General features: G+C 46.3%; 1 protein-coding gene, 1 non-coding gene and 2 pseudogenes across 4 annotated transcripts in view; 3 read left to right on the forward strand and 1 right to left on the reverse strand.

The window, feature by feature from the left end:
- ASH1L (ASH1 like histone lysine methyltransferase) overlaps window positions 1–7,473 on the reverse strand; it is a 238,891-nt gene extending 231,418 nt beyond the window's left edge. Inside the window, exons 1-2 of one of the 3 annotated variants that reach the window (XM_021667330.2) lie at window positions 7,404–7,473; window positions 6,800–6,926 (exon numbers count right to left, since the gene is read on the reverse strand). The gene's annotated coding sequence lies outside the window, so the exon portion shown is untranslated. Of the gene's footprint in view, window positions 1–6,799; window positions 7,035–7,403 lie in introns of those variants that run through there. The other 2 variants (XM_012449852.2, XM_012449853.2) reach the window with 2 other exon arrangements.
- LOC105715475 (uncharacterized) lies at window positions 6,821–7,949 on the forward strand (annotated as a pseudogene).
- Window positions 7,950–11,150: 3,201 nt separating this feature from the next.
- LOC135272241 (uncharacterized) lies at window positions 11,151–17,454 on the forward strand (annotated as a pseudogene).
- Window positions 17,455–22,192: 4,738 nt separating this feature from the next.
- Window positions 22,193–22,296, forward strand: LOC135272346 (U6 spliceosomal RNA). The gene has a single exon (XR_010340507.1). It is a non-coding gene; the product is annotated as a U6 spliceosomal RNA (small nuclear RNA).
- The last annotated feature ends 1,036 nt before the right edge of the window (window positions 22,297–23,332 follow it).

Here is a 23,332-nt window from a genome sequence, read left to right on the forward strand (position 1 = left end):
TATATAAATGAAAAAACACAACTAATTTTAAGGAAAAAGTTAACAGAAACTAGCAGCAAACCTCAAAACAAAACAAAAATGAACTAGTCACATTCCCATCTCTTGTGGCACCCAGGTTTAAAATATTACATGCTGCTGAAAAGGCTGGCCTAAGCAGATCTCACAGCAGTTTATAGTGAGGCTATATAGTACCTTTAAAAGACTCAGATCAGGCTGGGTGCAGTGGCTCATGCCTGTAATCCCAGCACTTTGAAGGCAGAGGCAGGCAGATCACGAGGTCAGGAATTCAAGACCACCCTGGCCAACATGGTGAAACCCATCTCTACCAAAAATACAAAAATTAGCCAGGCATGGTGGCGCACACCTGTAATCCCAGCTACTCGGGAGGCTGAGGCAGGAGAATAGCTTGAAACCAGAAGGTGCAGATTGCAGTGAGCCAAGATGGTTCCACTACACTCCAGCCTGTGCAACAAGCGCAAAACTTTGTCTCAAAAAAAAAAAAAAAGACTCAGAACAATACACGTAACTAAAATAGCAATACAAAATTATTATTATTTTTTCAAGTACAATTTCCATTTTATTTTTCTCCAGAGAATAGTTGTCTTCAATCTTTTATTCAGCTCCTTACATGGGTTTTGGTGGCGGTCGTGGGGCAGCACCAGCAGGTCTAAATCAAGGTGGGGGTGTTCAGTCCCTGCAGGCTTCACGAGATCGATTCCTGACTACTTTGCTGTGAATTGCACAACTCAGACAGTAATGTAGCTTCACATAGAGCTTGGGTACAAAATTATTTTAAATGGAGACCACCACCACCAGTTTTACACACATGGTAAGACTTCTCCACTGTGTGCTTCCACATCATCTTGGGCAGAAATGAAGGTGAGCAATTCTCTATTAATAAGGCATGGAGGAAGACTCAGAATAAAGACTCAAGTGGAATTGCTAATACTATAAAGACACAGTACCTAGCAAGTTATTAACAAGTGATGTGCCAGGCGCAGTGGCTCACACCTGTAATCCCAGCACTTTGGGAGGCCAAGGTGGGCAGATCACCTGAGCTCAGGAGTTTGAGACCTGCCTAACCAATATGATGAAATCCCATCGCTACTAAAAATACAAAAAAATTAGCCAGGCATGATGGCACACACCTGTAATCCCAGCTACTGGGGAGGTTGAGGCAGGAGATCAATTGAACCTGGGAGACGGAGGTTGCAGCAAGTTGATATGGAGCCATTGCACTAAACCCTGGGTGAAAAGAGCGAAACTCCATCTCAAATTAAAAGAAAAAGTGATGCGCTGTATTCTATTTAGAATACAATTCAAGAGTAGAACATGAAAATCCCTTTCCTTTTTTTAAAGAAACAGCGTTTCACACTATTGCCCAGGATGCAGTGCAGTAGTGCCAACATATCTCACAGCAGCCTCAAACTCCTGGGCCACAGAATTCCCCTGTCTCAGCCTCTTGAGAAGTCAGGACTGCAGGCATGCATGTTAATTTTTTAACTTTCTGTAGAAATGGGGTCTTCCTATGTTGCCCAGGTGGTATCAAACTCCTGGGCACAAGTGATCCTCCTGGCTCAGCCTCCCAAAACACTGGGGTTATAGGCATGAGCCACTATGGCAGTCCCCTTTTTCTATTATTTATTTATTTATTTTGGAACAAAGTCTCACTCTGTCACCCAGACTGGCCTGCAGTGGTGGATCTCTGCTCACTGCAACCTCTGCCTCCTGGGTTGAAGCAATTCTCCTGCCTCAGCCTCCCCGAGTAACTGGGACTACAGACACGCACCACCACAACTGGCTAATTTTGGTGCTTTTAGTAGAGACAAGGTTTTGCCACGTTGTTCAGGCTAGTCTCAAACTCCTGACCTCAGGTGATCCACCCACTTCGGCCTCCCAAAGTGCTGGGATTAACAGGTGTGACCCACCACGCCCAGCGTCTCTTTTTCCATTCTTGATCCTTAAAAGTCCTGATTCAGGGCCAGGCATGGTGGCTCCCGCCTATAATCACAGCACTTTGGGAGGCAGAGGTGGGTAAATCACCTGAGGTCAGGAGTTTGAGACTAGCCTGACCAACATAGTGAAACCCCATCTCTACCAAAAATACAAGAAATTAGCAGAGCGTGGTGGCGGGCGCCTATAATCCCAGCTACTCAGGAGACTCAGGCAGGAGAATCACTTGAACCTGGAAAGCGGAGGTTGTGGTAAGCCGAACTGCACCACTGCACTCCAGCCTGGGTGACAGGGCAAGACTCTGGTCTCAAAAAAAAAAAAAAAAAAAAGGCTGGGTGAGGTAGCTCACGCCTGTAATCCCAGCACTTTGGGAGGCCGAGGTGGGCACATCACCTGAGGTCAGGAGTTCAAGACCAGCCTGACCAATATAGAGAAACCCCATCTCTACTAAAAATACAAAAAATAAAAATAAAAAAAATTCCTGATTCGGCTGAACCGGTGGCTCACACCAGTAATCCCAGCACTTTGGGAGGCCGAGGTGGGTAGATGCCCTGAGGTCAGGAGTTTGAAACCAGCCTGACCAACAGGGAGAAACCTCATCTCTACTAAAAATGGAAAATTAGCCAGGCATGGTGGCACGCTCCTGTAATCCCAGCTACTCGGGAGGCTGAGACAGGAGAAGCGTTTGAACCCAGGAGGTGGAGGTTGCAGTTAATCAATGTCGCACCATTGCACTCCAGCCTGGGCGACAGGGCAAGACTCCATCTCAAAAAACCAAAATAGCCAGGTGTGGTGGCAGACACCTGTAATCCCAGCTAATAGGTAGGCTGAGGTAGGAGAATCGCTTGAACCCACGAGACAAAGGTTGCAGTGAGCCAAAATCATGCCACTGCACTCTAGTCTGGGCAAAAGAGAAAACACTGTCTCGAAAAAAAAAGAAGATGATCCTGAATCATATTTTGTGGTTATTACAAGCATTTAAAAAATATTGTTAGGTATCTGATAAATACAAGAAACTATATATAGGCCAAACGTGGTGGCTCATGTCTGTAATTCTACCACATTGGAGGCCATACAAAAGTGTGACTCGAGGCTAGGCGTTCGAGACCACCCTGGTCAACATACCAAGACCCTACTTCTATTAAAATAAAAAATAATATAAAATAAAGTATACTGCCGGGCGCGGTGGCTCATGCCTGTAATCCCAGCACTTCAGGAGGCCGAGGCGGGTGGATCACGAGGTCAAGAGATAGAGACCATCCTGGTCAACATGGTGAAACCCCGTCTCTACTAAAAATACAAAAAATTAGCTGGGCATGGTGGCGCATGCCTGTAATCCCAGCTACTCAGGAGGCTGAGGCAGGAGAATTGCCTGAACCCAGGAGGCGGAGGTTGCGGTGAGGCGAGATCGCGCCACTGCACTCCAGCCTGGGTAACAAGAGCGAAACTCGGTCTCAAAAAAAAAAAAAAAAAGTATATACATATACATTTGCAAATATATATACACAATACACAAGTATCACATGCATGTTATGAAAAAAACACCATAAACCCACTACCCATTAAAAATTGAAAAAGAATATTAAGCATTTTACAAACTGACATGACATTCTTACACAGGGGCTATGCCAATAGAGAAAAAAGACCATCAGACCATTTTTCCTAAGACCACTACACCATCTCACTGAATCCTGTAATCTATCCTATGAAAACACCTTTTTAAATTTCTTGTCCTTTTAAAAGTACACTAGTTATTTTTAATTTCCAACACTAAATTAATGGGCAGTCTGTCAAATGCCTACTGGGTTTTATAACGGAAGGGTTTTCTAGATGTATGTATACGCAGAAATGACATCAAAACTTTTTTCTTTTTGGAGATGGAGTCTCACTCTGTCGCCCAGGCTGGAGTGCAGCAGTAGTTCAATCTTGGCTCACTACAACCTCCACCTCCTGGGTTCAAGTGATTCTCCTGTCTCAGCCTCCCGAATAGCTGGGATTACAGGCAACCATCACCACGCTCAGCTAATTTTTGTATGTTTAGTAGAGACCATGTTTCACTATGTTGGCCAGGCTGGTCTCAAACTCCTGACCTCAGGTGATCCACCTGCCTCGGCCTCCCAAAGTGCTGGGATTACCGGCATGAGCTACCTCCCCTGGCTGATATTAAAACCTTTTTACATAAATGCACTGTAAAAATATATCTCAAAACAACGTAAGGAATATAAATGATATTTCCTTTCTTTTCAAATCAATAGTTCCTTTATACAAAACACCAGATGATACAAAACACATTTTTTTCAAGTACAAAGTCGCATATAGAGTGTAAATACTTCATGCTCACTCAAGGAATAAGTACTGGCAAAAACTCTTTGCAATTGGGTAACACAATTTCAACTTCTAGGAATGTTTCCCTCTTCCTTGTCCTTTTGAGAGCTGCCACCATGCAACAATTCACGATTCAATTGAATTAGCATCTCTTCAAGCACGGAGACCATATATTATTCATTTCTGTGTCTCCTGCATAGGATTAACTCAGCCTTTGTTATAACTAAGCTAAACCCCAAGACAGAAGCTTCAAACCACCTCAGGCCCAGTTCAAAACTGAAAAAAAGATGAACCCATTTCTCAGAGTTTAGGAACAAAAAGATACTGAAAAACAACAAAGCCACAGATACTTGTGCTACATGATATTCCGCTATCACCAAATTCAGAATAGTTTACTAATACTGCAGAAACAAGTTTGCAGACGATAAAAAGAATAAATGAAAACACATGGATGCTAAAGTTCTCCTGTCAACATGTTCAAATATTATCATAGACTCCTTCACCTTAAACTCATACTAACATCCTCACCCCCGAACAATGAAAACGAAAGGCTTTCAAATGAGACCTAAATACAAATTGGCTGTATTTCATCACAGTTTAAGTCCCTAAAATCATATACATAAATCACATGATCGTGCTTATGCTCATCTTCTAACTTGAGGGTCCAGTGTCTTTCATCAATCATAAAGCATAAGTGACCCCCCAAAAAACTTTAAGAACCACTAATCTAGCCTATCAAGAAACATCCCATTTTCCAGAAGAATACAGTTAGGTTGGCTTAGTTCATGCATTCTTCCCTCACATTCATAGATGGGATTCTTACTATGTATCAGTCTTTCAATTCCTTCAGCCCAGCCAAAAAGTTTCAACATCCACAGGCACAGATATCAACAATTCCCAGATCCCCAAAACAGTTTTCTGGTTTTAATTCCACATTGCTTCACTCAACTTAATACTCACCACTGTCAAAACAACTCCCCTCATATTTGCACCCAGGCTACATACAGAGACACCTTGATTATCCTCACCTCAAGGCATGAACCATTTATTGAACAGGCAGTCAACAAATATTTGTTGAATGAATGAAAAAGGATCCTTCCTCCCACAGATTTCAAGTTAAACTCTCAGCACCCATGCAGCTGCTCTCCTACAAGTTAAGCTGTGAAAGCCTTCTCTCCCTCAAACATACAAGCTCAAGTGCCAGAAATGCTCTGCTTTCTCCATAAACACAAAATGATATAGTCATGGATATGCATTTCACACAGGTCAGACTGGGCAAGAAGTCTACGTTCCACATCCATATCTGACACAATCGGTCTCCTCCAAATACAATCCAACCAGTCACATGTGTTCCTATCTTTCCAACACTCAGATTTGCAGTAGTAATCAAAATATAGGAGTTACAGTCCCAACTCTGTCACCAATTTAACATGTGGCCTTGGAGAAGTCCTTTCCTAATGCCTAAATTTCCTATTTTGTAAAATGGAAGAAAGCATCTATCCTACCATCTTCACAGAGATTTAGTATCACAAAGTAACTGAAAGAACTTTCTTACTATATTGTAACCTATTATTGTAAACTATTACTGTAAACCCGGGACAACAAATAAGGCCACCGATTCTTTACAGCTTTGTAGCAATTATTCTATTGAAGATATTTTGGGTCTTCACATTTACACGACTCACTTTAACCAAAGACACAAACTATTCTTAAGCCCACAACTGGCTATGCCAAGTTTCTCCCCTCCCTGACCCCACAGACACATGCTGTATAGAACACTGCCATTGCCACTCTTTCCCAACAAGTAACTAGGGGCTCCCAATCCCTAAAATACACACACATATCAACCTGCAAGGAATCTCCCAACATTTATTCAAGAAATAAGCTAACTTATAAGGGGAACGCCATTACACTTACACAAATAAAGGCAAACTCTTCCGGAAACACTTTCCATCCTCGCACACACACTCAAACACAGCCGCTACACACCAACAGACCATCTGTCCTCTAGACCAAAAACATCTCTTTCCATGTAAAAACTAACCAGCGACATTTATTAAACTCACAACACTGAGATCATCCCGTCGTTCCTACATACTGTTCAACGCGGCAGGGACACCGCAGACCTTGTCGTACAGGTCAACTCCCCTCTCAAGATCGTGTCCTCGAACACGCTTATCCTTTAATTAAACACACACAAACTGGACTATGGGGGAGGCTCCGATCATGCCACAAACACAAACTAACCCGTCAGGGGCACAGCGACTCAGCCTCCACTCGCTTACTTTCCAGCCCCCTCCCCGGAGCCGGGAGTCCGCCTGTCAGGGACACCCCTTCACCCCGCCTGGAGGGACTTCCCGGTAGGCTCAGGAACCCCCTCCCTGCTCTCCCTTCCCCCATCTTCACCACTGCTCTCCCGGAGGTCCAGGTCCCGGAGATGACAGTGGCTCCCAGGAAGCCCAGGATTCCATCGCTGAGAGAGTGCTTAGGCCCCAAGGCCTGCCCAAACCGTTCTACTCACCGTGTCGGAGGCCCAGGCCGAGAGCGATGAGAGTGCAGGGAAGTGGGGAAGAGGGGGTGGCCGCCAGGCTCCTGGGTCCACGGCGGATTCCTCCCGCTTGTCAGGAGGCGGCCGGCGGGTGAGCGGACTGGCGGAAATGCGAGAGAGGAGAAGGGAAAGGTGGAGGGCTAAAGGGGGCAAACTGAGGGGAGGCGGGTCCCGCAACCGAGACTGGGATCGTCTCCCCCTCCGCAAAGCGAACCCAAAATGGCGGCGGGAGCGGCGGCGGCGGCAGCAGAGCGGCGGCAGCGGCGGCGGCGGCAGCTCCTCCGGAGGGAGGGAGCGAAGGGCGCCTCGCGCCCCCCCCACCTCCCACTCCTCCCTCCTCGCGTTCTTCCCCACCGTCCCCCACTCCGCCCGACTCTGGCCGCGTAGCGCGCACGCCTGCCCGCACGCGTACGGGTGTCTCCCGGCTCGTCGCTGGCTACTCCCACCAACCACCACCTTCGGCCGCCCCGCGCGCCAGCCAGCCCGTACGCGCCCACCCAGGGACACCTCCTCGCGCGGCCCCCCACTCCCCCTCAGGCCCTGTCAAGCCGGCTCCGGCGCAGGCCCTCACGCGTACCTTCAGCGGCGCGAGCCCAAGCCTCCTCCTCCTCCTCCACCTCCTCTTCTCTCCTCCCCCCCTTCCCCGCCCCCACGGCCACCAACCGCCGCCACTGCTGCCGCCGCCGCCGCCGCCGCCAGGCCCCCCCACCGTCCACCCGTCGCGCGTGCGCCTCCCACAATCCCCCCCGCGAGACTGTTCCATTCCTGTCAGCTGCAGGGGCAGGAGAGGGAGGGACAGGCGAAGCGGGTCGGGCTTGCCGTTTGACTGGAATTGCCAGGGTGGCGGGCCGAGCCCCAAGACAACCTACCTCCCTTGACTTGTCGCCGCGGCGGTACGGGTCGCCTCCCGCTCCTCCTCTCGGGACCGCGGCTAGCCTGTCAAGGGCTGCCTAGCGCCCCTCTGCCGGCCGGCGGTTGGAGGCCGCGGCGGCTGCGCGTTGAGTCGTTTCCTGCCGGACGACTTGAGCCTTCTTCGCAGTCGCAGGACTGGCGCCTCGGAGCCGGCCCCAAGCAGTGTGTGCCGGTCGCCTTGTCAAAAGAACTAGTCCTCGACTCACGGTGAGGGAGTGGACTGGCGCGGGGTTGTACCGCTGAGAGAAAGGAGCGGGACTCCGAACTTCTCGGAGGTAGGGAGTGAGGTCAGTAGGACCGGTGCGCCTCCCGGGGGGATTCCTCCCGGGCGCTGAGTTGCCAGCCTGGGACCCGAGGAAGATTGGCGTGGTTTTGTTGTTGTTAACTCGGCTCGGATTTCTCGATTTTCACACCACTGCCCATATGCGATGATGTTTGCCTTTGACACTCCTCATGGATGGTACTTTTTCAGCCTCGTTAGACAGCCTGATGATGATAGACGATGAAGAAACCATGTGCTTCTCATTCAATTCTGGACTCAGTTTCCCTTGCCTTCCTTCACCAAGTTATTTTTCTTAGTTCCTTATCAAAAAGTGTGCATAAAAATTAGGCAACTCCAAACACGCCTCCAGGGTTGGTGTGTGAAATAATAATATATGTAAAGTGGAATTAGCTCCTAGGCATAGGGAAAGTGCAGAGAATTGCGGCGTTGTCATTTACAGTTATGTTGATGTCGATAAGGTTTGTGGTTGTAATTGGTAGTTTGTGTTCTGTTCCTCCAAGTCGTTAATAAAACAAAGCAAAAACAGGCCTGTTAGGTTTCTGTGGCTACTGAATATTTGTTTCTTGGAAACATTTGACTGATATTTGATAACTGAATGGAGCAGAAATACGGAGTATTAAAATCCACAGATAATTGCAAAGTTTACTTGATCTAGTAGTTTTTACCTTAACCCAAATGGTAAAGCAGAATAAATTACGGGAAGGATCTACTTGGGTTTCCCTTCCTTCACATTTGTGGACTCCTGGAGATCCAGGAAATAATCCAGAAATTTACTGTTCTAGGTTGCTGTCAAAAGCCCATGCAAAGCCAGATGAGGTGGCTCACACCTGCAATCCCAACACTTTGGAAGGCCGAGGAGGGCAGATCACCTGAGGTCAGGAGTTCGAGACCAGTCTGGCCAACAGGGTGAAACATCGTCTCTACTAAAAATACAAAAATTAGGCGTGGTGGCGGGCCCTGTAATCTCAGCTACTCAGGAGGCTGAGACAGGAGAATCACTTGAACACGGGAGGCAAAGGTTGCAGTGAGCTGAGATCACGGCTTTGCACTCCAGCCTCCTGAGTAGCTGGGATTACAGGGCCCACCACCACACCTGACTAATTTTGTATTTTTAGTAGAAACGATGTTTCATCATATTGGCCAGGCTGGTCTTGAACTCTGGACCTTGTGATCTGCCCACCTCTGCCTCCCAAAGTGCTGGGATTATACGCTTGAACCTACGTGTTTTGTTTCTTCAAGGTAAACAGGAAAGCACCCTTCATTACCTCATTGACTATTTTCCTAACCAAGTCCACACACTTTCATGGAGCCTACTTGGGTTGACTGATCTTTCTTTAGTTGCTTCATGCATGCAAATGTATTACACTAGCAACAACTTTTTTTGAGAGCAGGGACTATGTCTACTATTTCATTTACATAAAGCATCATAGGCAAGTGCAAAGCAAATCACAGAAATATTGAAATGAGGCCAGATACAGTGGCTTACGCCTGTAATCCCAGCAAATTGCGCCATTGCACTCCAGCCTGGGTGACAAGAGCAAAACTCCATCTCAAAAAAAAAAAAAAGAAGAAGAAGAAATATTAAAATGAATGTTAGATACTTAAAATATCAGAAGAGAAAGAGAATTAGCATTTGTGGACTACTGTGCCAGGAGAATGTGTATTCCTGTTTAATCCTTATAATGAGCAACACTTTGAGATAGATAATCTTACCCTCATTTTACAGAAGAGAAGCCTGAGGCCCAGAGAAGTCCAGTAACGATATTTAGACTCTAGTTTGCCTGTGTCTTAAAAACCTAATTCTTTTCAGTATACCACATTGTCTTCATAATAAAATTTCTCATCAGCATCATAATTGCTATGCTTCAAAGAAAAAAATACCTTTAATGGAATTTCACTATACCAGTGTATAGGGAGAGTTACTTACATATAGTCTCTGTCTTCAAGTAATTTTCAGTAACTACACCGATTAATTTGTCAGCTGCCTATAAGCAAATGAGACAGGACTCTGTTCTTTTGTGTATGCCACAGAGCCTACCAGAGACTCAAATACATTAAGTGCTCAATAAAATGACCTCACTGGCCAGGCGCGGTGGTGCATGCCTGTAGTCCCAGCTATTCAGGAGGCTGAGGCCGGAGGATCTCTTGAGTCTAGGAGTTCTGGGCTGTAGTGCACTATGCTAATCGGGTGTCTGCACTAAGTTTAGCATCAATATGGTGACCTCCTGGGAGTGAGGGACCACCAGATTGCCTAAGGAGGGGAGAACTGGCCCAGGTCAGAAATGGAGCAGGTCAAAACTCTCGTGCTGATGAGTAGTGGGATCTCGCCTGTGAATAGCCACTGCACTCCAGCCTGGGCAACATAGTGAGACCCTGTCTCTTTAAAAAAAAAAAAAAGACCTCACTGAATGAACAAACCCTGAATTGTTTGAACCAACAAAGATAGAATAATGGTTTCTCCAAGGATATCCACTTCTTAATCCCTGAAATCTGTAAATATGATATGTTACATGACAAGAGAAAACTCAGGATGCAGAGGAAATTAAGGTTGCTATCAGCTGACATTAAACTAGGGAGTGAGCTCTCCGCAATGGCCCTCTTCAGTTGTACTTATGTAGCTGCCCGTGCTTGTGTTCCTTTTCAGAAAGGAAGTAGCTGAAAAGCACTTTAGCTGCCAGCACCACAGAAATCCTGTCGAATCCCCCTTTCTTCACATTGGAGTACTTGCCGTAATACCCGTAGAACCTCTTTGAATGTTCCAAAAGTGCCTCTTTGTGTAAGATCACGCATTAATATCCAGTTTGGCAGCTCTGCTAGTTTGCCATCCAGGAGTTTCTTCTTCACTGATACAGCTGACTCCATCTTGAGGTCCTGGTCTGATATAAACTTTTTTTTTTTTCCCTCTAACACAGATCATAGGAAACAAGATATAAACTTTCAAAATAAGGTTTCAGGCTGGGTGCAGTGGCTCACGCCTATAATCCCAACACTTTGGGCAACTGAGGCAGGAGGCTTACTTGAGGCTAGGAGTTCAAGACCAGCCTGGTCAACATAGCAAGGCCCCATCTCTACAAAAAATAAGAAAAATTAGCTGGGCCATGGTGGGCTGTCTAGGTGTTTGAGGCTACCATGACCAATGATCACACCATTGCATTCCAGCCTTGGCGAGAGAGTGAGACCCTGTCTCTAAAATATGAAATGAAATAAGGTTGAAATAGTAAAATAATTTTTTTTTAATTTCTTTTTTTGAAGACCTGCTCTCACTATGTCACCTAGGCTGGAGAGTGGCTCCTGCACTTGAGGGGGCCTACCACTGCCTCAGCCCCCTTGGTAGCTGGGACTACAGTTATGTGAGAACTTTTTTTTTTTTTTTAAAGATAAAATTTACTGAAGTATGGTCAGGGTTTGACTTTACATTTGATGAGTTATGGTAAATGCTATGTAATCATAAGAGTTTTTTCTTTGAAGAGTCTTGCTTGCTCTGTCACCCAGGTTGTAGTGCAGTGGAGTGATCTCAGCTCACTGCAACCTTGGCCTCCTGGATTCAAGCAATTCTCTCACCTCAGCCTCCCGAGTAGCTGGGACTACAGGCATGCTTCACCACGCCCATCTAATTTGGCTAAATTTTGTATTTTTAGGAGAGATGGGGTTTTGTCACATTGGCCAGGCTGGTCTTGAGCTCCTGGCCTCAAGTGATCTGCCCATCTCAGCCTCCCAAAGTGCTGGGGTTACAGGTGTGAGCCACTGCGCCTGGCCAAGAGTCTTTTAAAAAATAGGCTGGGCACATAAGCTCAGGCCTGTAATCTCAGCACTTTGGGAGGCTGAGGTGGGTGGATCACCTGAGGTCAGGAGTTCAAGATCAGTCTGGCCAACATGGTGAAATCCCTTCTCAACTAAAAATGCAAAAAAAAATTAGCTGGGCGTGATAGCAGTCCCCTGTAATCCCAACTACTTCAGGAGGCAGAGGCAGGAGAATCCCTTAAACCTGGGAGGCAGAGAGGTTGCAGTGAGCAAGATCACACCATTGTGCTCCAGCCTGGGTGACATGAGCAAAACCGTCTTTAAAAAAAAATTATTTCATTTACTTTTTTAATTTTAATTTTAATTGTTTTTTTTTTAGACAGAGTCTCACACTGTCGCCCAGGCTGGAGTGCAGTGGTGTGATCTGGGCTCACTGCAACGTGTCTGCCACCCGAGTTCGAGCGATTCTCCTGCCTCAGCCTCCTGAGTAGCTGAGAATACAGTTGCCTGCCACCACACCTGGCTAATTTTTGTAGTTTCAGTAGATACAGGGTTTCACCATTTTGGCCAGGCTCATCTTGAACTCCTGACCTCATGATCCATCCGCCTCAGCCTCCCAAAGTGCTAAGATTACAGGAATGAGCCACCATGCCCAGCCAAAAAAAAATTTTATTTAAGAGTGAAGAAGGCCAGACATGGTGGCTCACACTATAATCCCAGCACTTTGGGAGGCTGAGGCAGGTGGATCACCTGAGGTCGAGAGTTCAAGACCAACCTGACCAACATGGAGAAACTGTGTCTCTACTAAAAATACAAAAATTGGTCATGCGTGCTGGCACATGTCTATAACCCCAGCTACTCGGGAGGCTGAGGCAGGAGAATTGCTTGAACCCGAGAGGCAGAGGTTGCGGTGAGCCGAGATTGTGCCATTGCACTCCGGCCTGGGCAACAAGAGTTTGTCTTGTCTCAGAAAAATAAGAGGGAAGAAATTTGATATTTTTGTTCGGGTACAGGTTGAGTTTGTTTTTTTTTTTATCTTATCTTATTTATTTTTTTAGAGACAGGGTCTCACTATGTTGCCCAGGCTGGAGTGCAGTGGCTACTCACAGGTGCAATCCCACTACTGATCAGCATGGGAGTTTTGACCTGCTCTGTTTCCCATGTGGGCCGGTTTACCCCTCCTTAGGCAACCTAGTGGTCCCCCGCTCCCGGGAGGTCACCATATTGATGCCCAACTTAGTGTGGACACCTGATCTGCATAGTGCACTACAGCCCAGAACTCCTGGACTCAAGCAATCCTCCTACCTCAGCCTCCCGAGTAGCTGGGACTACAGGCACGCGCCACTGCGCCCAGCCAGGTTGAGTTTTTTTGTTGTTTTTTTGAGACAGAGTTTTGCTCTTATTGCCCAGGCTGGAGTGCAATGGCGCGATCTCAGTTCACCACAACCTCCTCTCGGGTTCAAGCACTTCTCCTGTCTCAGCCTCCCGAGTAGCTGGGATTATGGGCATGCACCACCACGCCCAGCTAATTTTTTGTATTTTTAATAGAGACAGGGTTTCTCCATATTGGTCAGGCTCGTCTTGAACTCCCAACCTTAGGTGATCCACCCACCTCGGCCTCCCAAAGTGCTGGGATTACGGGTTGAGCCACCAGTGCCCAGCCTTTGTTTTTGTTTTTTTTTTTTGGTTTTTTTTTTTCTTTTTTCTTTTTATAAGATGGGGTTTCACCATGATGGCCAGGCTGGTCTTGAACTCCTGACCTCAGGTGATCCACCCACCTTGGTCTCCCAAAGTGCTAGGATTACAGGCATGAGCCACCATGCCCGGCCTGTTTTTGTTTTAATTTTTGTTTTTGGGACGGAATCTCGCTCTATTTCCCAGACTGGAGTGCAGTTGTGCAATCTTGGCTCACTGAAACCTCTGTCTCCCAGATTCAAGCAATTCTCCTGCCTCAGCCTCCTGAGTAGCTAGGATTACAGGTGCCTGCCAGCATGCCCAGCTAATTTTTGTTGTTTTAGTAGAGACAGGGTCTCACCATATTGTCCAGGCTGGTGTCAAACTCCTAACCTCGAGTGATCTACCCACCTCAGCCTCCCACAGTGCTGGGATAACAGTCATGAGCCACGGCACCTGGCCTTTTTGTTTGTTTGTTTGTTTGTTTGTTTGTTTTTGACAGAGAGTCTCACTCTGTTGCCCAGGCTGGAGTGCAATGGTATGATCTTGGCTCACTGCAACCTCCCTTCCTGGGTTCACTTCTCCTGCCTCTGCCTTCCCAGTAGCTGAGATTCCAGGCGCCTGCCACCATGCCCGGCTAAGTTTTGTATTTTAATAGAGATGGGTTTTCACCATGTTGGTCATGCTGGTCTCGAACTCCTGACCTCAAATGATCCACCCACCTTGGTCTCCCAAGAGGTTTTTTTGTTTTACTGTTTTTGTTTTTTGTTTTTTGAGATGGAGTTTCCCTCTTGTTGCCCAAGCTGGAGTGCAATGGTGTGATCTCGGCTCACCTCAACCTCTGCCTCCTGGGTTCAAGCAATTCTCCTGCCTCAGCCTTCTGAGTAGCTGGGATTACAGGCATGTGCCACCACACCTGGCTAATTTTGTATTTTTAGTAGAGACAGGGTTTCTCCATGTTAGTCAGGCTGGTCTCGAACTCCCGACTTCAGGTGATCCTCCCGCCTCAGCCTCCCAGAGTGCTGGGATTACAGGCATGAGCCACCGCACCGGCCCTAAGAGTTGTTTTTTTTTTTTTCTTGGGTTTGGTTTGGTTTGGTTTTGTGTGTGTGAGAGAGAGAGAGAGAGAGACAGAGACAGAGTCTTGCACTGTCGCCTGGGCTGGAGTGCAATGGTACAATCTCGCCTCACTGCAACCTCTGCCTCCTGGATTCAAGCAATTCTCCTGCCTCAGCCTCCCTGGTAGCTGGGATTACAGGTGCCCACCACCACACCCAGCTCATTTTTTGTATTTTTAGTAGAGACAAGTTTCACCTGTTGGCCAGGCTGGTCTCAACTCCAGACCTCGTGATCTGCCCACCTTGGCCTCCCAAAGTGCTGGATTACAGGCGCATGAGCCACTGTGCCCAGCCCATAATCTAAATATACAATTGAATTCAGACCAATACCTCAGTGGTGTGTCATTGAGTCCTAAAATTCTAGAATGTTTAACCCCAGTCATGTGTGTACACTAACATGCCTTTTTTGAATTCTTTTGAAACCTGTCAGATACAGCCTGGAGTCCAATTTGCTGAAGAGTATCTAGAATATCTGCTACCCTAAGAAGCACTCATAGTCCCTTCCATAGTAGTTAAAGTTTTAAATTGCCCACCGTTCAAAGTAGTGTGATAAAATTTTGTACCACCCTGTCCTTATGTGAATAACATAACCACACTGTATGTGCCACCCATCTGTTGGTCATTGACATCATCTGCTTTTGACATCCAACTGTGGACATCAGCATGACTCAGTGATTTAGGATGACCCAGAACAGATGATCCCCCTTCTTAGGCGTAGTCAGAAAATCTATAGTAGCTGAACACTACATCACAATGCTAAGTCATTCACTTTATCTCATCTTGTAAGCATTTTGTCATCTCACATCAACACAAGAAGAAGGGTAAGCACAATACAATGAGATATTTTGAGAAAAAGACCACATTCACATAACTTTTATATAGTATATTGTTATAGTTGTTCTATTTTCTTATTGGTTACTGTTCATTTCTTACTGTGCCAAATTTATAAAATAAACAATTATAGGTATATACCTATAGGAGAAAACTGTGTGTGTGTTTGTGTGTGTATTTATTTATTTAGTGATCAGACCTCTGTATGGTTTCAGGCATCCCCTGGGAGTCCTGCAGTGGATTTCCCGAGGATAAGGGGGGACTACTGTATTTCATTCATTCTCGCTTTCTCTGTTGCAGAAGACCTAATGCACCTTTAAAAGCTGCGGAGTTATGGCCGGGCGAGATGGCTCACGCCTGTAATCCCAGCACCTTGGGAGACTGAGGCAGGTGGATCACCTGAAGTCGGGAGTTTGAGACTGGCCTGACCAACATGGAGAAACCTCGTCTTTATTACAAATACAAAATTAGCCAAGCATGCTGCCACATGCCTATAGTCCCGACTACTAAGGAGGCTGAGATGGGAGAATTTCTTGAACCCTGGTGGCAGAGGTTTTGGTGAGCCGAGAGTGTGCTATTGCACCCCAGCCTGGGCAACAAGAGTGAAATTCCACCTCAAAAAAAAAAAAAAAAAAAAGCTGGGAGCTTTAAAAAGTGTATATTGCATCACCACTTGCACTGTTACCAGAATTGTAAACTACATGCATATTTCTAGCAAAAACACCGAGAGGTACAAGACTGAGGTTGGCCAGACAAAATGCTCACATGTGTAATCCCAGTACTTTGGGAGGCCGAGGTGGGAGGATTGCTTCAGGCCAGTTGAAGACCAGCCTCAGCAACATAGACCCCCATCTCTATAAAAAGTAAAAATTTGGGGCGCGGTAGCTCACGCCTGTAATCCCAGCACTTTGGGAGGCCGAGGCGGGCGGATCACTAGGTCAAGAGATCAAGACCATCCTGGCCAACACAGTGAAACCCCGTCTCTACTAAAAATACAAAAAAATTAGCCGGGTGTGGTGGCACGCGCCTGTGGTCCCAGCTACTCAGGAGACTAAGGCAGAAGAATCGCTTGAACCCAGGAGCCGGAGGTTGCAGTGAGCCAAGATTGCGCCACTGCACTCCAACCTGGTGACAGAGCAAGACTCCGTCTCAAAAAAAAAAAAAAAAGTAAAAATTTGGCCGGGCACGGTGGCTCACACCTGTAATCCCAGCATTTTGGGAGTCTGAGGCAGGCGGATCATGAGGTCAGGAGATCAAGATCATCCTGGCCAACATGGTGAAACCCCAACTCTACTAAAAATACAAAAATTAGCATGGCATGGTGGCACGCGCCTGTTGCCCCAGCTACTTGGGAGGCTGAGGCAGGAGAATCGCTTTAACCTGGGAGGTGGAGGTTGCATTGAGCCAAGATCCCACCACTGCATGCCAGCCTGTCAACAGAGCAAGACTCCATCTCAAAAAAATAAAAATTAGCTGCTCATGTTGGTGCATGCCTGTAGTCCAAGCTTGTTGAACCTGTGGCCCATGGGCCACATACCACCCAGGAAGGTTTTAAATAAGGTTCAACACAAATTCATAAACTTTCTTAAAACCTTATGAGACTTAGATGGGCGCAGTGGCTCATACCTATAATCCCCATGCTTTAGGAGGCTGAGGCAGGTGGATCACCAGAGGTTGGGATTTCAAGACCAGCCTCACCAACATGAAGCAACCTTGTCTCTAAATAAATAAATAAATAAAAATAAACATCATGAGACTTTTTTTTTGCAATTTCATTGTTGTTATTTTCAGCTCATCAGCTGTCACTAGAGTGTTTTATGTGTGTTTTGAGACAATTCTTCCAATGTGGCCCAGGAAAGCCAACAGATTAGATACCCCTGCTGTAGTCCAAGCTCCTCAGGAGACAGAAGGGAGAGGATCGCTTGAGTCCCAGAGTTCAAGACTGCAGTGAGCGATGATAGCACCACTGCGCTCAAGCCGTGGAGACTGCAGGAGACACTATCTCAAACAAAACAAAAACTTTAGAGCTTAGAGAAGTTAGCACTGTTGAAGTTTGTGATAATCAGTAACTTTCAGAACTACTTTTATTGTTTGTTTGGTTTTTGAGACAGTCTTGCTCTGTTGCCAGGCTGGAGTGCAGTGGCATGATCTCGGCTCACTGCAACCTCGGCCTCCTAGGCTCAAGCAATTCTCCTGCCTCAGCCTCCCAAGTAGTTGGGATTACAGGCGCACACCACCACGCCCAGCTAATTTTCATATTTTTAGTAGAGACAGTGTTTCACCATGTTGGCCAGGATGGTCTCAATCTCTTGACCTCGTGATCCCGCCCACCTCAGCCTCCCAAAGTTCTGTGATTACAGGTGTGAGCCACCGCACCAGGCCAGAACTTCTTTACTTTTATAGCCCTAGTGGTGTTCTGGGAATCCAAAGCTGGGGTGATAGATATTATTAAGATGAGAAAATACAGCATAAGGAATTCTGCTTTTTCTATCTGAAATCATGAAAACAATGAAATTAGTCTATGTGGCCTGGTGCGATGGCTCGCAACCGTAATCCCAGTGCTTTGGGAGGCTGAGGCAGGCAGATCACTTGAGGTCAGAAGTTCAAGACCAGCCTGGCCAACATGGTGAAACCCGGTCTCTACAAAAAATACAAAAATTAGCCGAGCATGGTGGCAGATGCCTATAATCCCAGCTACTTGGGAGGCTGAGGCAGGAGAATCGGTTGAACCCAGGAGGCGGAGGTTGCAGTGAGCCAAGATCGAATCGCTGCACTCCAGCTTGGGTGACAGAGTGAGACTCTGTCTCAAATAAATAAATAAATAAAAAGTCTTTGTGAACCAAACTTTTTCTATGGAACTCGGGATTTAGGACAATCTTTCTCAACCTCAGCACTGTTGACATTTGGGGATGGATCATTCTTTGTTGTGGGGACTTTCCTGTGCATTGTAGAATGCTTAGCAACATACCTGGCCTCTAGTCTTTATTATTTCTTTTTTTTTTTTTTTTCCCCAAATCCACAGCGAACCTGGCCTCTAATCACTAGATGCCAGTAGCATTCTCCCTCCCCTCCCTCAGTTGTGACAACCAAACGCCTCCAACAATTCATTGTCAAATGTTAGAGGAGGGGACAAAAATCCCCCTGGTAGAGAACTACTAATTTAGAGAAAAAATTGCTGATCCTAGGCCAGGCGCGGTGGCTCACACCTGTAATCCCAGCACTTTGGGAGGCCAAGGCAGGCAGATCATGAGGTCAGAAGATCAAGACCATCCGGGCCAACATGGTGAAACGCTGTCTCTACTAAAATACAAAAAATTAGCCGGATGTAGTGGCACCTGCCTGTAGTCCCAGCTCCTCAGGAGGCTGAGGCAGGGGAATAACTTGAACCCAGGCAGCAGAGGTTGTAGTGAGCCAAGATTGTGCCAATGCACTCCAGCTGGGCGACAGAGCAAGACTCCATCTCAAAAAAAATTACTAATCATGAGGAATCAGTCTGGATTTCGTAGAAAAGAGTTATGGCAGACTAATACATCCTTCTTGTTAGAATTCCTAGAATTGCTGGGCTCGGTGGCTCATGCCTGTAATCCCAACATTTTGGGAGGCTGAGGCAGGTGGATCATGAGGTCAGGAGTTAAAGACCAGCCTAGAATGGTAGAGTGAAGTAATTGCATTATTGGTGTCACGTCCTCATTAAAGTTAGACGTTTGATAATCTCGCACAGTGGCTTTTTGAAGAAATGTATAATAAATGTTTAATTGGCTGAATAACCATACCCAAAGGCTACATGTTAGCAAAATGAGTTGAAGTTCCTTTAACTATCAACATCCAGGCAGTGGTTGTCACTCTTGGCTGCACATTGGAATGAGCTGGGGAGCATTAAAAATATTGATGTCTGGGTCCCACTATCAGAGACTATTTAACTGATCTGAGGCACTCTTTGGGTATCAGAATTTTTAAGCTCTACCCAGGTCGGCCGAGCACAGTGGCTCATACCTATAATCCCAGCACTCTGAGAGGCCAAAGTATATGAATCACTTGAGCCCAGGAGTTGGAGACTAGCCTGGACAATATGGTGACACCCCATCTCAACAAAAACCACAAAAATTAGCCAAGTGTAGTGGCACGTGACTGTAGTCCAAGCTACTTGGGAGGCTGAAGCCCAAGGATCAAGGTGGAGATTACAATTAGCCAAGATCATGTCATCACACTGCAGCCTAGGTAACAGAGCAAGACCTTATCTCAAAGAAAAAGACATTAACAGAAAGCTTAGGAACTCCAAATAAAGTCTGTAGTTTAGTAAATAGTATTTTTCCAACTTTAATTTCTTTTTTTTTGAGACGGAGTTTCGCTCTTGTTACCCAAGCTGGAGTGCAATGGCTCAATCTCGGCTCACTGCAACCTCTGCCTCCCGGGTTCAGGCAATTCTCCTGCCTCAGCCTCCCGAGTAGCTGGGATTACAGGCACGCCCCACCATGCCCAGCTACTTTTTTGTATCTTTAGTAGAGACGGGGTTTCACCATGTTGACCAGGATGGTCTCGATATCTTGACCTCGTGATCCGCTCGCCTCGGCCTCCCAAAGTGCTGGGATTACAGGCGTGAGCCACCGCGCCCAGCCCAACTTTCATTTCTTAATTTTCATAATTATAGTGTTTTATATGTGTGTATATATATGTATATGTATGTGTGTGTGTGTATATATATATATAACATTAAGGAAAGCTAGCCAGGCGCGGTGGTTCATGCCTGTAATCCCAGCACTTTGAGAGGCTGAGGCGGGCGGATCACAAGGTCAGGGGTTCAAGACCAGCCTGACCAACATGGTGAAACCCTATCTCTACTTAAAAATACAAAAATTAGCCAGGCGTGGTGGTGCACACCTGTAATTGCAGCTACTTGGGAGGCTGAGACAGGAGAATTGCTTGAACCCAGGAGGCACAGGCTGCGGTGAGCCGAGAGTGTGCCACTGCACTCCAGCCTGGGCGACAGAGTGAGACTCTTGTCTCAAAAAAAAAAAAAAAAAATTAAGGAAAGCTGAATGAAGAGTGTAAGAAAGCTCTTTGCTACCTTTTCAACTCATCTGTAAGTTTACATTTTTTTGTTTGCTTTCACATCAGATCTCACTCTGTTCCCAGCCTGGAGTACAGTGGTGCAATCCTAGCTCACTGCAACCTCGAGCTCCTTGACTCAAGGGATCCTCCTGCCTGATCCTCCTGAGCAGATAGGACTACAGGCACAGGCAACCGTGTCCAGCTAATTTTTTTGATTATTAGTAGAGATGAGATCTTCCTGGTTGCCCAGGCTGGTCTTGAACTCCTGGTCACCCAAAGTGCTGGGATTACAGACCTAAGCCACCGTGCCCAGCCTCCACTATTAATTTTAGAACATTTTTATCACCCCCAAAAGAATCCTATCAGTAGTCACTTTCCATTTCTCCCTCACCTAGCCTCCAACAACCACTAAATAATTATATAATTAATAAGCAAATTCTGGACATTTGATATAATTGAAATCATACTACATATGGTCTTTTACAACTAGCTTCTTTTACTTTGTTTTCAAGGTTCATCTACGTTATATTATGCATCAGAACTTTCTTATTACCAAATAATATTCCATTATATGGCTATACCATGTTATGTTTATTCATTTATCAGTTGATGGACATGTAAGTTTTTTCTTCTTTTTGGCTATTATCAATAATACTGCTATGTACATTGGTGTACAAGTTTAGTGTACAACTGTTTCCATTTCTCTTTTATACCTGATAGTGGAATTATGGGTACTGCCAAACTTTTCCAAAGTGGCCTCACCATTTTAAAATCCCAACAGCAATGTATAAGAATACCAGCAACATATAAGAATACCTCAGCCTCCCAAATTGCTGGGATTACAGGCGTGAGTCACTTTGGGAGGCTGAGGTGGGCAGATCACCTCAGGTCAGGAGTTCGAGATTAGCCTGGACAACATGGTGAAACCCCACCTCTACTAAAAATACGAAATTAGCCAGGCCTGGTGGCATACGCCTGTGATCCCAGCTACTAGAGAAGCTGAGGCAGGAGAATTGCTGGAACCCAGGAGGCAGAGTTTGCGGTGAACCGATATCCCGCCATTGCACTCCAGCCTGAGTAACAAGAGGGAAATTCCGTCTCAAAAAAAAACAAAAAATAGAATACCAGTTTATGGCTGGCCATGGTGGCTCACGCCTGTAATCCCACCACTTCTGGAGGCTGAGGCAGGCAGATCACCTGAGATCAGGATTTCGAGACTAGTCTGGCCAACATGGTGAAACCCTGTCTCTACTAAAAATCAAAAATTAGCCGGGCATGATGGTTCATGCCTGTAATCTCAGCTACTTAGGAGGCTGAGACAGGAGAATTGCTTGAACCTGGGAGGCAGAGGTTGCAGTGAGCCAAGAATGTGCCACTGCACTCCAGCCTGGGTGACAGAGTGAGACTCTGTCTCAAAAAAAAAAAAGGAATACCAGTTTGGGGCCAGGCACGGTGACTCACACCTATAATTCCAGCACTTTGAGAGGCCAAGGCGGACAGATTGCCTGAGCTCAGGAGTTCAAGACTAGTCTGGGCAACATGGTGAAACCTTGTCTCTACTAAAACACAAAAAATTAGCCAGTCATGGTGGTGTGCGCCTGTAGTCCCAGCTACTCCAGTCTGAGACAGGAGAATTGCTTGAACCTGGGAGATGGAGGTTGCAGTGAGCTGAGATTGCACCACTGCACTCCAGCCTGGGTGACAGAGTGAGAGTCTGTCTCAAATAAAAGAAAAAAAGAAAAAGAATACTAGTTTTTCGTGCTTGCTTCCGCAGTACATATACTAACATTGAAACGATATGGAGATTAGCATGGTCCGTGTGCAAGGATGACATGGAAACTCATAAAATGTTCCATATTTTTACTGGATAAGGAAAATGTGATACATCTACACCGTGGAATATTATGCAGCCATAAAACGAAATGGGATCATGTCCTTTGCAGGGACATGCATGAAGCTAGAAGCCATTATCCTCAGCAAACTAACACAGGAACAGAAAACCAAACACTGCCTGTTCTCACTTGTAAGTGGGAGCTGAATAATAAGAACACATGGACACAGGGAGGGGAACAACACACACTGGGGACTGTCGTTGGGGGGTGTGGGGGGAGGGAGAGCATTAGGAAAAATAGCTACTGCATGCTGAGTTTAATACCTAGGCGATGGGTTGATAGGTGCAGCAAACCACCATGGCATAGATTTACCTGTGTAACAAACCTGTGTATCCAGTACGTACACCCCAAAACTTAAATAAAAACCAGAGAACATCAATACTTGTACTTCCTTTTTTTTCTTTTTTTTGAGACAGAGTTCTCAGTCGCCCTGGCTTGAGTGCAGTGGTGTGATCATGGCTCACTGCAACCTCTGCCTCCCAGATTCAAGCAATTCTCCTGCCTCAGCCTCCCAAGTAGCTGGGATTCAGGCATGTGCCCAGCTAATTTTGTATTTTTAGTAGAGACGGGGTTTCACCATGTTAACCAGGCTGTTCTCAAATTCCTGACCTCAGGTGATCCACTTGCCTCAGCCTCCCAAAGTGCTGGGATTACAAGCTTAAGCCACCATGCCAGGCTAATACTTTTTTTTTTTTTTTGAGACAGAATCTCACCCTGTCACCAGGCAGGAGTGCTGTGGTTCAGTCTTGGCTCACTGCAACCTCCACCTCCTGGGTTCAAGCGATTCTCTGGCCTCAGCCTCTCGAGTAGCAGGAATTACAGGCACGCACCACCATGCCCAGCTACTTTTTGTGTTTTTAGTAGAGACGGGGTTTCACCATGTGGCCAAGATGGTCTCGATCTCTTGACCGCATGATCCACCTGCCTTGGCCTCCCAAAGTGCTGGGATTACAGATGTGAGCCACCTCACCCTGCAATAGTTATACTTTCTATGAGTAAAAATAAA

Source organism: Aotus nancymaae, unplaced genomic scaffold (genome assembly GCF_030222135.1).
Source record: "Aotus nancymaae isolate 86718 unplaced genomic scaffold, 86718_ANA_hifiasm-v0.15.2.pri h1tg000108l, whole genome shotgun sequence".
NCBI lineage: Eukaryota > Metazoa > Chordata > Mammalia > Primates > Aotidae > Aotus > Aotus nancymaae.